Genomic DNA, 13,691 nt, shown 5'->3' with positions numbered 1-13,691 from the left:
TGATATCCAGACATGTATTTTCTTTTGAGCCAGGGTTGGATTTCTCTCATGCAAGTTAAAACTATTTTTAAATACAATCTGACTAAGGGTGTCTTTTTTTTTTTGCAAAACTTTAAGTAGTTTTAATAGTTTTATTGAATCTGCAGGTGTTTTTATGACTAGGATAAAAGTATACTTAAATGTTTTTATTTCAATTTAGGTCTTACTTATTTAATTATAACAGTAATAGTTTTTAGAACTTAGGATAGATTTTATTTAAACTTTTTCAGCTTTAAATTTTCTCTTATGTTTTCGAAAACTTTGATTAGCCAGGCTAGTTCGATGTAAGTAATGCTAGTTTGTCACACAATCAGGATAAATTTAGTTAGGTTATGAAAATATAAAGATGATTTGGTATATTCAAAGCAAGTAAAGACTAACTTAAAATTAACAAATCACTTATAACAAGTTGAGGGTTTTAATTAAAAAATTCATCATACTTTCAAATATTTTTTTTTAATTTCAGTCAATTATTTTTTAGACAATTTCAAAATTTTTTAAAGTTAGGTTTATTATTTGGTGTTATTAAACTGACTTTGTTTTGAATCTTATTTATATAAACATTTTTAAAATAAATTTTATTTTAAGGATTATAATTAAAGATGACCAAATACGGTTTAAAGTAATTTAAGAAAGTATTTTGATTTAAAAAGTAGCAACCCTGCTGATGCTTGTTATGGTTGCTCAGACTGATTTTTTTGGTTTTAAAAACGGCTATAAATTATACTCACTATAAATCATCATTAAAATATTTTGATTTAACTTATAATACTAATTAAGAATCTCAGTTTTTATTCTATGTAAATTGATACTTTTACTTTAAAAAAAGTCTTTTCTCTTTACTTTTTACCTCTGTTAATATTCAGTTCTAAGATTTATTACGAGTAAAGGTTGCTTTTCATTCATGCTAGTTGAAACTATTCTTCAGAATACAATTTGACTGATTATGTCTTTTTTTTCAAACTTAAACTAGTTTTGATATTATTGTCAAATCTCCAGATGCTTTTAAGACTCAGATATTTAAAGTCTCTTTTTTTTGTTGTACGTCCAATTTAGCTGATTATATTAATGATGATGATTTTTTTCAGGATAGATTAGCTTTATACTTTTTCAGCTTTTTCAAAAATTTAAAATACCCAGGCTAGTTTGATTTAACTCATGCTAGGTTGTCACACACTCAGGATAACTAATGTTAGTTAAAGTGTTTTAAAAATTTCAGCATGATTTGGTATATTTCAGGCTAATTTAGATTAGTTTATAATAATAAAACCACTCAAAATAACTCAAGACAGCTTAATTTTTTAAATAAAAAACTCAGCTTAATTTCAAAAATGTTTGAAAATTTTAGTCCATTGTATTTCTAGATCTTAAATGAGATCTTTTTGAATTGATTAAATTTTTAGTTTTCTTTAGCCAACTTTGTTTAAATTACTTTATCAAACACTATATCTAAGTAAAAAAATATTTATAAAGATTTTCTTTATAAATAAAGATTTAAATTTTCTTCAAAATACAATTTGACTGAGTATGTCTTTTTTTCAAACTTAAACTAGTTTTAATATTATTGTTAAATATCCATATGCTTTTATGACTCAGATTTTTAAAGTTTGTTTTATTATTTCAGGTTTAACTTATGTTATTATGATAACGATAATATTAGCATTTAAAGAAATAAAAACTTTGTGCAAAACTAACTTAAGAAATTTAGATTTTTTATGATTCTTATTTTTTTAAATTTTCTCTGTACATAATTTTCTAAGTATGGCAAAAAACATTTCCTAACCGTTTTAATTAATTATCTCGAAATTGTAGGAGAAAATAAGTTTTTAGTAAAAAAGTCTTTTTTATTCTTTATGAGTACACCGATATAAAGCAAAATTTTCAAAGGTATTTTGCTTAAGCAGGCATAATTGCTTCAGCAGGCATAAAGATAGAAAGTTTTTTTTTTGCTGTCTGTTTATGTGATTTCCCAACGTCAAAAATTTTACAAAGCGAAATTTAAAGGTCGGGTAACAGATGCACTCTAGTGTCCACAGATTTTGATTAACTTGACGACCACTGACTTAAGTTATAACAAACTTCTTTATAAATTAGTCTCTGCTTAGAATTTTATTTGATTTGGAATTAGTAACTCCATAACGTATTTTGAAAAATTAGTTTTTTTAATTATAATTATTTATTTAAGTTCTAACTTCAATTTCTTTCAAATTGAATTCTCACACACTTATTAATAGTTATAGTAAAATGATCGATTGTTTAGTTTCAATCATAAAAAATTAGATTTGTATTATGGTAGTGTGTTACAAAAAAAAGTAGAAACTGTTTATTCGTTCTAATGTTGTACGTTAAATAATGTAAAGAAAGTTCTTTTAGTTTTGTACTTCGTATACTTTTATATAATAAATATTTAGCATTACAGTATTTGTTTGCTAGATACAAAAAAAAATAATTTGATGGACATATATAAATAAATAGTTTATTTAAACTATTTATAAAAATTAACTATACTCAAAAAAACTGATAAAATTTTTTATATTGTACTTTATAATATTAAACTAGAAGTCATGTTTATCTAAGCTAACTGTTTTAGTACACATATTAATATATCAAAAAGTTATATACAAGAATTTAATAACTATATTTTGAATTTTTTTCATGCACATTGTATAAAACTTTATTTATTGAAAATTGACATTTTTTTAGATTATTAAAATTAATATGAAAAGAACTGCAGTTAAACTACATGACGTTAGCTCAACTAAAAACAAACAGAATGATATTGATTTAAAGAAAATAAAACTAGAAGAAATATCACTACCATTAAACATCTTTGTGAACTTTTTAACGTTTTGCAAGAAAACTACAAAGAAAAAATTACAAGGTTTCAACAAGTCTGGTAAGTAAAGATTAAGATAATTATTTATAAAACTTGCACTTGTCTTATACCACTAATTTAAACTATTCATAACTAAATTGGTAAACGTAGTAAAAATACTTAGTTAGTAAATGCACCTTATCATTGAATAAGTACTTAAATTTTATTTTAAAATTACATTAATTACATACAAAATTTATTTGCCTCTCTAAAAGAAATAATACTTTTTGTTTTTTTACCGATAAACTTTGAATCTTTAACAAATAGTTCTGAAACATACTTTGTGAAATAATTAGTAATAAACTTCAAAAATTACAATAAAAACTACTTTTAAAACAAACAACTTAAACTAAATTTATTTTATGTAGATTGAAGGCTGATACTCTTTAATTGTTGAGTTAATATTAAGTTGAGTTAATTATTTTTGTAAAAGAACTACCGAACCCAGAAAAATATGAATCCGGTCGTATCCGATTCAGTATCTCATTTTTAAATTAAAATTGGAATCTAATTTAAAAATTAGCATCTAGCCAGATCAAGATCCTTGTTTTACTTAATATTTAGATCTGGCCGAATTCTGTCAGACTTTTCAACTTTAAATGATTCAAAATAATTCCTTTTATTGCTGTTTATCATTTTAATCATAAACTCCAATTTAATTAGTGTAAGTTACATATGGTTTTCGATTTTTTTCGTAGTGTCTAGTGTAAGTTTTAAAACTAGCTCAAATACGCCTGAGACTTTTTTTTGCTCTTCATCATGAATGCAGAACATCTAGTACATAAATTTTGTAAAATGTCATTTACCTTTCTTCTGAAGAAAAAGATAATGAAGTAAATTTAGTGACCTACTAGAAATATAACATACGGATTAAGACGGATCAAGTTAGTATTGTTTCAAATAGGATGCTGCCGGATCCGCATAATTTTTCTTGTAAACTTTTAGCCTAACCGAAAACAATTTCTAATAAACATCCGGCCGAAACCGAATTCAAATACTAGTATCCGGCAATCTTAAATTTTTATTTGAAAAACACGAACAAAGTCTTCGTAGTTGTTAAATAGAAAGTAAAATACAAAGTTAAATTTGTATGTAACTTAAATGAAAATTATTTCAGGTAAAATGAAGAACGATTATTCAGAACTTATGATGATAGTTAAATCAAGTTCATTGTTTTTAGAAGAGAAAAATATGAGTAAAGTATGCGATGTTATCAATAAGAAACTAAAAACTCATAATGCTGCAACTTATTATCAGTTTTCTGGGTTGTTCTTCTTACTAAGTCTTCAGAAAACAATATTTAATTATATAGAACGTTTTTTTGTTATGGTAATTGAAACTCAAAACTTTTTAGAGTTAGAAAAATCTTTTGTCTTAAAAATATTTGCAAGTTCTAGTTTAGAATATGACTCAGAAGTTGAAGTTTATAATGCTGCAGTTAAATGGTCAAATCATAACATTCTAGAACGCAGCAAATTTGCAAAACAGTTGTTATTAAAAGTTCGTCTTAATCTTTTATCAGAACAAGTACTAGAATATCTCCAAAATGAGTCTTCATGTATTTCTAAAAGCAATGAATGTGGTGAAATGTTTGAAAACAGAGATAGTCAGAATGTGTCTAGTTATTTTAATAAAAGTAGACAATGTAACCAAAAAATGTTCAATATTCTTATTTGTGGAGGTTATTGTCGAAAACAAAGCAAATATGTTAACCAAGTAAAAGAGATATGTGCAAATAATTTAGAAGAACTCCAGGGACCTTCTATAATGTTAGAAAAACGATATTATTCAAAAGCAGTTTGTTTTAAAGGAGAAGTATATGTATTTGGTGGATTTAGTCCTGCGCAAAATCCTTTTAAGTCGGTTGAAAAATATTCTACTGTTAATAAAACTTGGAGTTATGTTTGTAATTTACCTGATGAACGCCAATACTTTTGTGCTTGTTCATTTATGAATAAAGTATACCTTTTTGGTGGACATAACTTAGCGAACTGTTATTTAAAAACTTGCCTTCAATTTGATGTTAAAACATTGAAATGGAACGAAGTTGCAGAAATGAACGGAGCAAAGTCACGTGCAGCTTGTGAAATATTTGAAGGAAATATAATAGTTTCTGGCGGATATAACAATGGACTATTGAACACAGTAGAATCATATAATGTTTTTACTGATACTTGGACACGAATGCCAAGTCTGATTGAAAGAAGACGTGATCATAGTTTACTTTGTCTTAAAAGCAAACTGTTTGCAATCGGTGGTGGTGCGGATTTAAACACAGATTGTGAAGTTTTTGATAAAATTAGCAATAAGTTTGTAACACTTAAATCGCCTGATTTCGTTTCATTTGACATCAAATCTATTTTAGTTGGAAGTAAAATATTTTTCTTTCAAAATTTTACAAAAGTTGTATTATGTTATGATGTTGATAAAGGTGAATGGTCAGAAAATTTATGTAAAGCTACTGAAAATATTTCAGGTTATTTAACTGTAAAGGTCCCTTTGTACTGATGTTAAAATTTTTCTATGTGGTTGTTTTTATAGCGATTAGTGATAATTCTATTTTTATTCAAAGTTAAGGAGTTTAAGTTAGTACTATTGAAATAGTTATTGAAAATTGTTCTTTATAAATTTTTTTATAAAATTAACATACTTATTTAGGTTTTTTAGATGTTGAATTTATTTTATTTATAAGTGTCAAAAGAAATTAAAACTTGCTAAAATTATTTTTGTTTTGTTGAAGTTAACAAGGGGTTTTAGAAATATAAGCTAATTTTTCAACTCGTTTCATATTATACGCTTTAAATGATAAGTATTGTTGAGAACATTTTTGTTCGGATTTTCTTTTATGATTTTGTTTGAAAACACGTCTAACTTATACTGAAATAGACATGCTTAATTTAAAAAAGTTTTTTAAATTGAAATCTAGTTGTTTTATAAACATTATCATATGTCTATAACTTTTGTACAAAAATTTTTCTTATAAAGTTTGATAAAGTTATAATCATCAAAAAAACTGATAAATGTTTTTTTAATAAAAACAATGTAACTTACTTTCTAAATACGTTTACGTTTTTTATTGTTTTGTTTTTTTCTTATGTAAATTGAAATAGACCATTGCTTTCTACAATTTTGTGCATTATCCATTATAATCTTTGGCTTCTATTAACAGTTATTAAAGTAAACGGTTAATTTAAAACAAAACCAACAATACCAAGTACATATAAAATGTAAGATTTAATATACGACTAAATTTGCATAAAAACAGCTATTAATTATGATAAGAAATAAAAGTCAGTACAACAATTATACTTGAATGTGTTTAGTTTATATATATATATAACTTGTTTGCTTTTATTTAGCACTAACAAGTTTTTAAAATTTATAGGTTTTCTAATTAGTGAATATTTAAGTTGTGGTATACACTTAGTTTTAGTATTAGCATTTGTGTAGTCTATAATCATACTGACATGTTGAAAACTTATATAAGAGTTGAAGATGAAAATGGATAAAGTTTTAAATTTATTTTAAAAGAAAGTAAAACTGTAAACTAGTATTTATTATCTTTAACGTTTGTAGCAAAGTTAATATACTGAAATTTTGCTTTTATTTGTGAGTAAAACTACAAATTAATTAAAAATGTATCAAGAAATATGGTAGTTAAACTATCTTTAATTACTTAGTTTCATAACATAAAATATTAAAAATTTTAATAGCTTACTTTCTTTTAAATTGGGATTTCTGTTTTTCATAATCCACTGTAGAAAAAAGCGATCTCTTCCTGCCAAATTAATAAAATTCTACTGTGCGCACTTTTTTGTTTACAATATACTATAAATTGGTGCACGTAGTTGTGCACAAGCACTGTTTCAAACCACTTGTAGAACAAACAATTGTATTAAATTATATTTTAGAGCTTCCTAAACTAAAAATATACATAACCATTTCCAGACATTCTTAAACACTTTTTGTAATGAAATCAAGCCTTCTATTTTAACTTATGCATAAAGAATGTAAAAATTACACTAAATTACTATTTTTTATAATAATAAAAATAGAAACAAAACAAATTTTTAAGTAATATTATACGCAGTTCGTAAATTTTAGTTAAATAAGTAATACGAACTACTTATATTTCATTAAAAATAATAATTTATATTACTAATACTTTTGTAACAACATTTTTATTCTAACATTTAAATCGAAATCAAATGTAAATTTAGAGAATATAAAACAAAAACAAAAAATTAACAAATAACTAATTTTCTATCTAGTTTTCCGAAACGAGTTGGCATAAACACCTTCTTTAAAAAAAATTCGTTTGCCCCTAACAATTGCAATACCCAGAATTATTAATATATTTTTTTTTATTTCTCGCGAAAATGTCCCTAAGTATCCCTTTTTTATTTTATACTAGTCATGGCCACCATTTCGCATCTTTGCAGTTAATCGCCACCTGAGTTGCTAAAAAGCCCCAGAAGTGGTCATATGGACCACATTAGGAAACCCAATTCTAGATAGTAGCGACTTGTGATTTTTTCAGTCATGTACTGATAACATGGTTTTAATTGTAGAAGTACAATCGATACTGGCCCTTAACATTATCTTGGTAAGTTTAAAAGGTTTTTAATAATTATAAAAACGTAGCAAGTGTGCAAGATATTTAGAAATATTAACATGTCAGCTCAGTTTCTATATTTTAAAAAATTGAAAAGAAGTAATGAGTTTGTGAAATATTGACTTCGTATTCTAAACTGAATTAAATCGAATTTTATAATCAATTTTAGTTGACGATTAGTGCTAACGTATGTTTTTACATATTACAAAGTGTTTATAACTATTTACAGTTATTTAACCGACCAAGCTCTTATGAAAGTTGAAATATTTTAATCAGAGCTTATTTTTGGAAATTTTTTAATTTAATATTATGTTATAAAGCAATATACTAGTTAAAGTTAAATACGGAAATTAATTACAGAATTTTTTAAACAGTAAACAGATAAAGACACACTTATAAACTGTTTATAAAAAATCTACCTTATAATTTTAATTTTTTTATACCTGTTATTAATTGTAACTAACTAATTGCAAGTAACTCAGAAACTCAAAACAAGTTTTTTAGTAATCAAATGTTTTATAAAAAAAAAATATGTTTAAAAGTTTTTTTTAAATAGTTGTGCAGTTTACTTTTGATCAAAATAAAATTTACATAACTAAGTTTGTTAAATTTTTCTGATTTTTATTTACCGTATCAGATTTAGCGATAAAAAAGACCTTTTTTTTATAAATACTTCATATTTTGTCAATTTATCTAAACTTAAAATAAATTGCACACTTTTTAATTTTTTTAGAAACGAAGTTTTAAAACTGCTGCAACGGGAGTTTAAAATATTAAAAAAAAAATTATAATTATATAAACAAAACTGAGTATCTACCACTAGGTGCAAACTAACATCACAAAAACTGATACTCATTTAATCGAGTAACGGTGAAAGTTTATTGAACTTTTTGTTTTGTCTAGTTTTAAAGTATAAGTAAATATAACAATCGTAAAATAATTTAATATAAGCGGGTAATATGTAGAAAAGCACTATTTGATAAAAATTAAGTTGAAAAACAAAAAATATTTCATTATTATATTCTTCTTATATTCTATATTTTTTTCTTCTTAAATTATATATAAAAAATATTTTGTGTTAGTGTATAAAATTACGCTTCAGGGCCTTTTATCTTTTAGAAAACAAAAATAGTTTAAAATTTTTACAATTTTTTTTTCAACAGAAAATTTGTTTAGAAAAAATGTTTTTTGATTTGCTTGTGCTTTCTTGTAACCGAGTTTTATAGAATAAGTTTCTTATGATCTCATATTAAGGCTACAACTAACGTAATTCTATTTGAAACAGGTATTCCTATACTAACATATAAAATAAATTATTAATCAAAAATTCTAAGATGCTAAATTTATGTAAAAAAATTAATAATTTATGCATTTTTTCTGCAGTAGACATTGTACTTTTACTTCTAAATTATTTTTTATAAAAAATTAATTTTAAATCTGGTTAATCAAATCAAAAATGTAAAATTTACTCAAGTATTTATCAATAAAATCATGTTTAATGATATCAGCAGATCCGGTAGTAATAAGATAAACTTTTAGTATTATCTTTTAATAATTAAAGGTAAATAAGCGCATAAATAATGATAAAATCTGTATTGAAATAATTGATAATAAATAAAATATCAACTAGTTAAACTAAAAAACATAAAACTTTCTAGATTTTAAACTTTTTTTTCGCCTAATGTTGTTTTGAATTTTGATATGCAAAAGTTTTATGCTTGTTGGAACGTTTCTAAAATTTTGTGTTTTAAAATTCAGTTTTGCATTTAAATCTTAACAAATTAAGCTAATGAATTCAAATGTAATACATCTTATACTGATTAACATGTTTAGTAGTAATCAATTTTTTTTATATTGTGAAATTTTATTGTATGTAATGTTATGTTGTAACGAAGCGATTGTAAGAATTATCGTTTTAGGTTGTTACAAAAGAGTTGATAGTTTGCTGGAAAAAAAAAGCAAAATTCACAAAAAATTTTTCGTGACGTCACTGTTTTAATGAGAAAAATTTAATCAGTAAAAATTTGCGTGACGTATGTGTTAAAACTCAGCTAAAATATTTTAACTGACTATATTTTCAGAAGGGTAGCCGTATCGTTTAAGATTACTATTCTGTACTGACCACCCAACACTAAATATTCAATACTATTGCGTCACTAAATACGATAATACCTTCTAAAATGAACCAAATGGTGAAATAATTAATTGAAGTTGGTTGGTGAAACTTTAAAATTAACAGAAGTAGCCAAAAATGCAATGGCGGACAAAGCAATGAAATAAAAAGTAAAGCGAAAGATTCAAAAAGCGAATAAAATATGTATAGAATTTTCTAATAATTTACAGTTTTATACTCAAGAACAAAATTTAAAAAAATTATTGCTAATATATTTTTTAATTAAAAATTATTTAAAACATCAACTTGTAAACTTTTTACTTTATGCGAGACGATCCACGACCGGTCCTAATAAGGTTTACTTTAAGTTAACATTATACTTGAGAGTAAAACAGCTGTGAGCATGTAACCAAGCAGGATAAAGTAAATTAGCACTGAAACGACCGTTTGTAGATAAAGTCGAAAACATTATTTATAAGGCTTCGACATATAAAAAAAAGTCTACTTAGATTATCATTTATTTTAGGTCGAGCATTGTTCTAATGCGACGCCTTTGTTAAATGTTGCAATTCACTTTAAACCTTTTAGTTAAAAAAGTATTTCATAAATTCGGGTTGGTCAGATCAGAAAAATTAGAATGTAGATAATTAAAATTAGAGTCCCTATTTAATACTATAAACTTTGATAATGTCAGAAGACAATGTAATGAGCAATTGCTGTTGTTGTTGATCTTACGGTAAAGTTCATTGTTTATTATCGATTGCATAAAACATCTCAACTTCGTTGATGATGGCCGAAATAAATACTGGGTAAAACTGATCAAACGAGCGCGGACTATAATCTCACAACAAGCTGACAATGTCTGAGACGTTGGGCTGTGAATGATTTAGCTGTGTCATTTTTTCAACTTTGCCCACAAACGGTCGCTTCAGTACTTCGTACTTAAGCCCGCTTGTCTAGGATCACAATAGCGGTTTCTCGCGACTATTCCTGCCTGATGAGTCCTAATAAGGACGAAACTGGTCGTTGGATTGTCTCGGATGCTGTTGTTGTTGATCTTGCGGTAAAGTTCATTGTTTATTATCGATTGCATAAAACATCTTAACTTCGTTGATGATGGCCGAAATAAATACTGGCTAAAACTGATCAAACGAGCGCGGACTATAATCTCACAACAAGCTGACAATGTCTGAGACGCTGGGCTGTGAATGATTTAGCTGTGTCATTTTTTTCAACTTTGCCCACAAACGGTCGCTTCAGTACTTCGTACTTAAGCCCGCTTGTCTAGGATCACAATAGCGGTTTCTCGCGACTATTTCTACCTAATGAGTCCTAATAAGGACGAAACTGGTCGTAGGATTGTCTCGGATGCTGTTGTTGTTGATCTTGCGGTAAAATTCATTGTTTATTATAACTTTAAGTTTACAAAACTTTTCTTACTAAATACGTCTGTTTGTGTCTATAATCAAAATGTTAAACAATAACAATCATATAAAAATTTACTGATAAAATTTTTTTTTAAACTGTTATTAAAACGTTGTATGTCAAGTAAAACGTAAAAAGTGCATTACTTAGATTTCAATAGAGCCTTATTGGTTTTAATCTTGAGAAAATCATCTCTAGCTTTTTTAAACTATCTTTAGTTTAGAATTAAATGGCAAAATTAAAACTTAATAGCCATATAGAAACTAATAAATATATTAATTTTTTATAATTTAAATAAAGAATCTTACTTCTGAATTTTTTATATAACGTTAGTTGAATACCTAAGTGTAAGTAATTACAAACATTTTATAAATTACTGCGAATATACATTCAGTTTATGCTAGTCATATCAATAACAAGGCACTTTAACTAATGAAAAATAACCAATATTTTCTGTAGCTTCACAAGATTTATCTGACCATTCATTTTTATCAACGTCATAACATAATACATCTTGTGCGTTGACTTGAAAAACCATTATTTTACACCGAACTAAAATAGTTTCAACGCCAGATAAACAAAATTTAGGTGACACAAGTGTGACAAACATATTGCTAGTTTTATCAAAAACTTCACAATATGTGTTTAAATTTGCTCCAAATATTGCAAAAATTTTGCTTTTAACACAAACTAATTTATGATCACTTCTTCTTTCATTCATATTTGGCATTGGTGTCCAAGTATCAGCAAAAACGTCATATGATTCTACTTAGTTCGAATCTCTGTTATAATAACGTCCACCTGAAACAACAATATATTCTTCATATATTGAACAAGCTGCATGTGATCTCGGTCCGTTCATTTTCACAATTTCTATCCAATTCAATGTTTTGGGATCAAACTGAAGACAAGATTTAAAATAACCAGAGTCATAACTTTGACCACCAAAAAGATAAATTGTATCCATAAATGCACAAGCACAAAACTATTGACGTTCATCAGGCATATTAGAAACATAATTCCAAGTTTTACTAACAGGTGAATATTTTTTAATTGACCTAATAGGATATATTTCAGTGCATATACCACCAAAAACATACCCTTCTCCTTTAAAATAAACTGCTTTAAAAAAACACCGATTTTTTAACATTAAAGGAGAGTCCTTTAGTTCTTCTAAAGTATCTCCAAAAATTGTTTTACTTGTTTAATAGGTTTGTGTTCTCTCTGACAAAAACCTACAGAAATAAGAATATTGAACATGTATTCGTTACAGTGTGTACTTTTATTATAAATAATAGAACTATTCTGATAAAAACAGTTTCTGTATTTCAACACTTCAAGACAATCGTTATTCTTAGAAAAACACGAAAATAAATTTATGAGATGTTTTATATAATGTTCTGACAAAAGACTAAGACGAACTTTTAATGATAACTGCTTTGAAAACTTGCAATTTTCTTCAAAGTTGTGATTCAACCATTTATTTGCAGCATTATGAACTTCAACTTCTGAATCGATTTGTAGGCTATAACTTCCAAGTATTTTAGAGACAGTACAAAAATCTAACCTTAGAAAGCTTTCTGTTTCAACTATCATACTAAAAAAACGTTCTATATATCTAAAACTTGTGATTTTACTATCTGACAGGTTGAATTTTGAGGTTAGTTGATAAAACAATACTACATTTTGATTTTGTAGCTTTTCATTGAAGTTTTTTAATGCATTACTAACCAAATGTTCATTTAATGAATGTTTTGTTAATTTGTTAGCTGATGTTAGTATACAATATTCTCGATTCACTTAATCCGAAATATCATAACTCAAGTTATTACAGTTATAGTACATATAACTGTTAGTGTTTCTTACCAAGTTTTTTTCAATGTTCTCTAATTTCGTATTTTTCAGGCTAAGTTAAGTAGTTATTTCAAATTTAACTTATTAATAATTAGTTAAATAGTTTACACGTTATTTTAAAACTATGATTTAATGTAGTCTCTTTTTCTTACAATTCGTTTTTTTTTTTAGAAAAATCTAAAAGTTGTCTTAATTGTTTTCTAATAGGATTATACAAGTACTTAATGTAAAGTTAAAATTAATGACACTTTTACAAAATATCAAATACATACAACATACATTTTAACAAATTAGTAATTTCTTATTTATACAAAGAAACTTCATGACTATTATTTTATACGTATTTTATTAACTCCCCTAAAAAAACTATATCACCTCTTACTGCCTAAGCTACAGGTTTTCTATGAACTAAATATTTAATATTTCAAAAATGTTAAAAGATTAGTGGAGTAATCTTAAGGCGTTTACAATATATGGTCTACTTTCGATCATATAATTACTGTCATACATCTATAAATTTTAAAAACAAGCATAAAATAGATGTTAAAAGTTGAACATAACTTATTAGATAAAAACATAAAAAAATTATATAATAGTTTTGTAATTAAGCAACGAATGCAGTTAAAACAACTGTTATGAATTAATCTAAAGCAGATTTTGTACTGAAAATATCAATCAAATAAAAACATATAATCTGCATTATATTATATACGATTCATTTTACTTTAAGTTGTATAAAAAAAACTGAAATTAAGTAAACATAATTATTT

Source organism: Thalia democratica, chromosome 7 (assembly GCF_965202585.1).
Source record: "Thalia democratica chromosome 7, ktThaDemo2.hap1.1, whole genome shotgun sequence".
Taxonomy (NCBI): Eukaryota; Metazoa; Chordata; class Thaliacea; order Salpida; family Salpidae; genus Thalia; species Thalia democratica.
The sequence above is the reverse complement of the archived record's forward strand: the minus strand, read 5'-3'. Positions refer to the sequence as shown.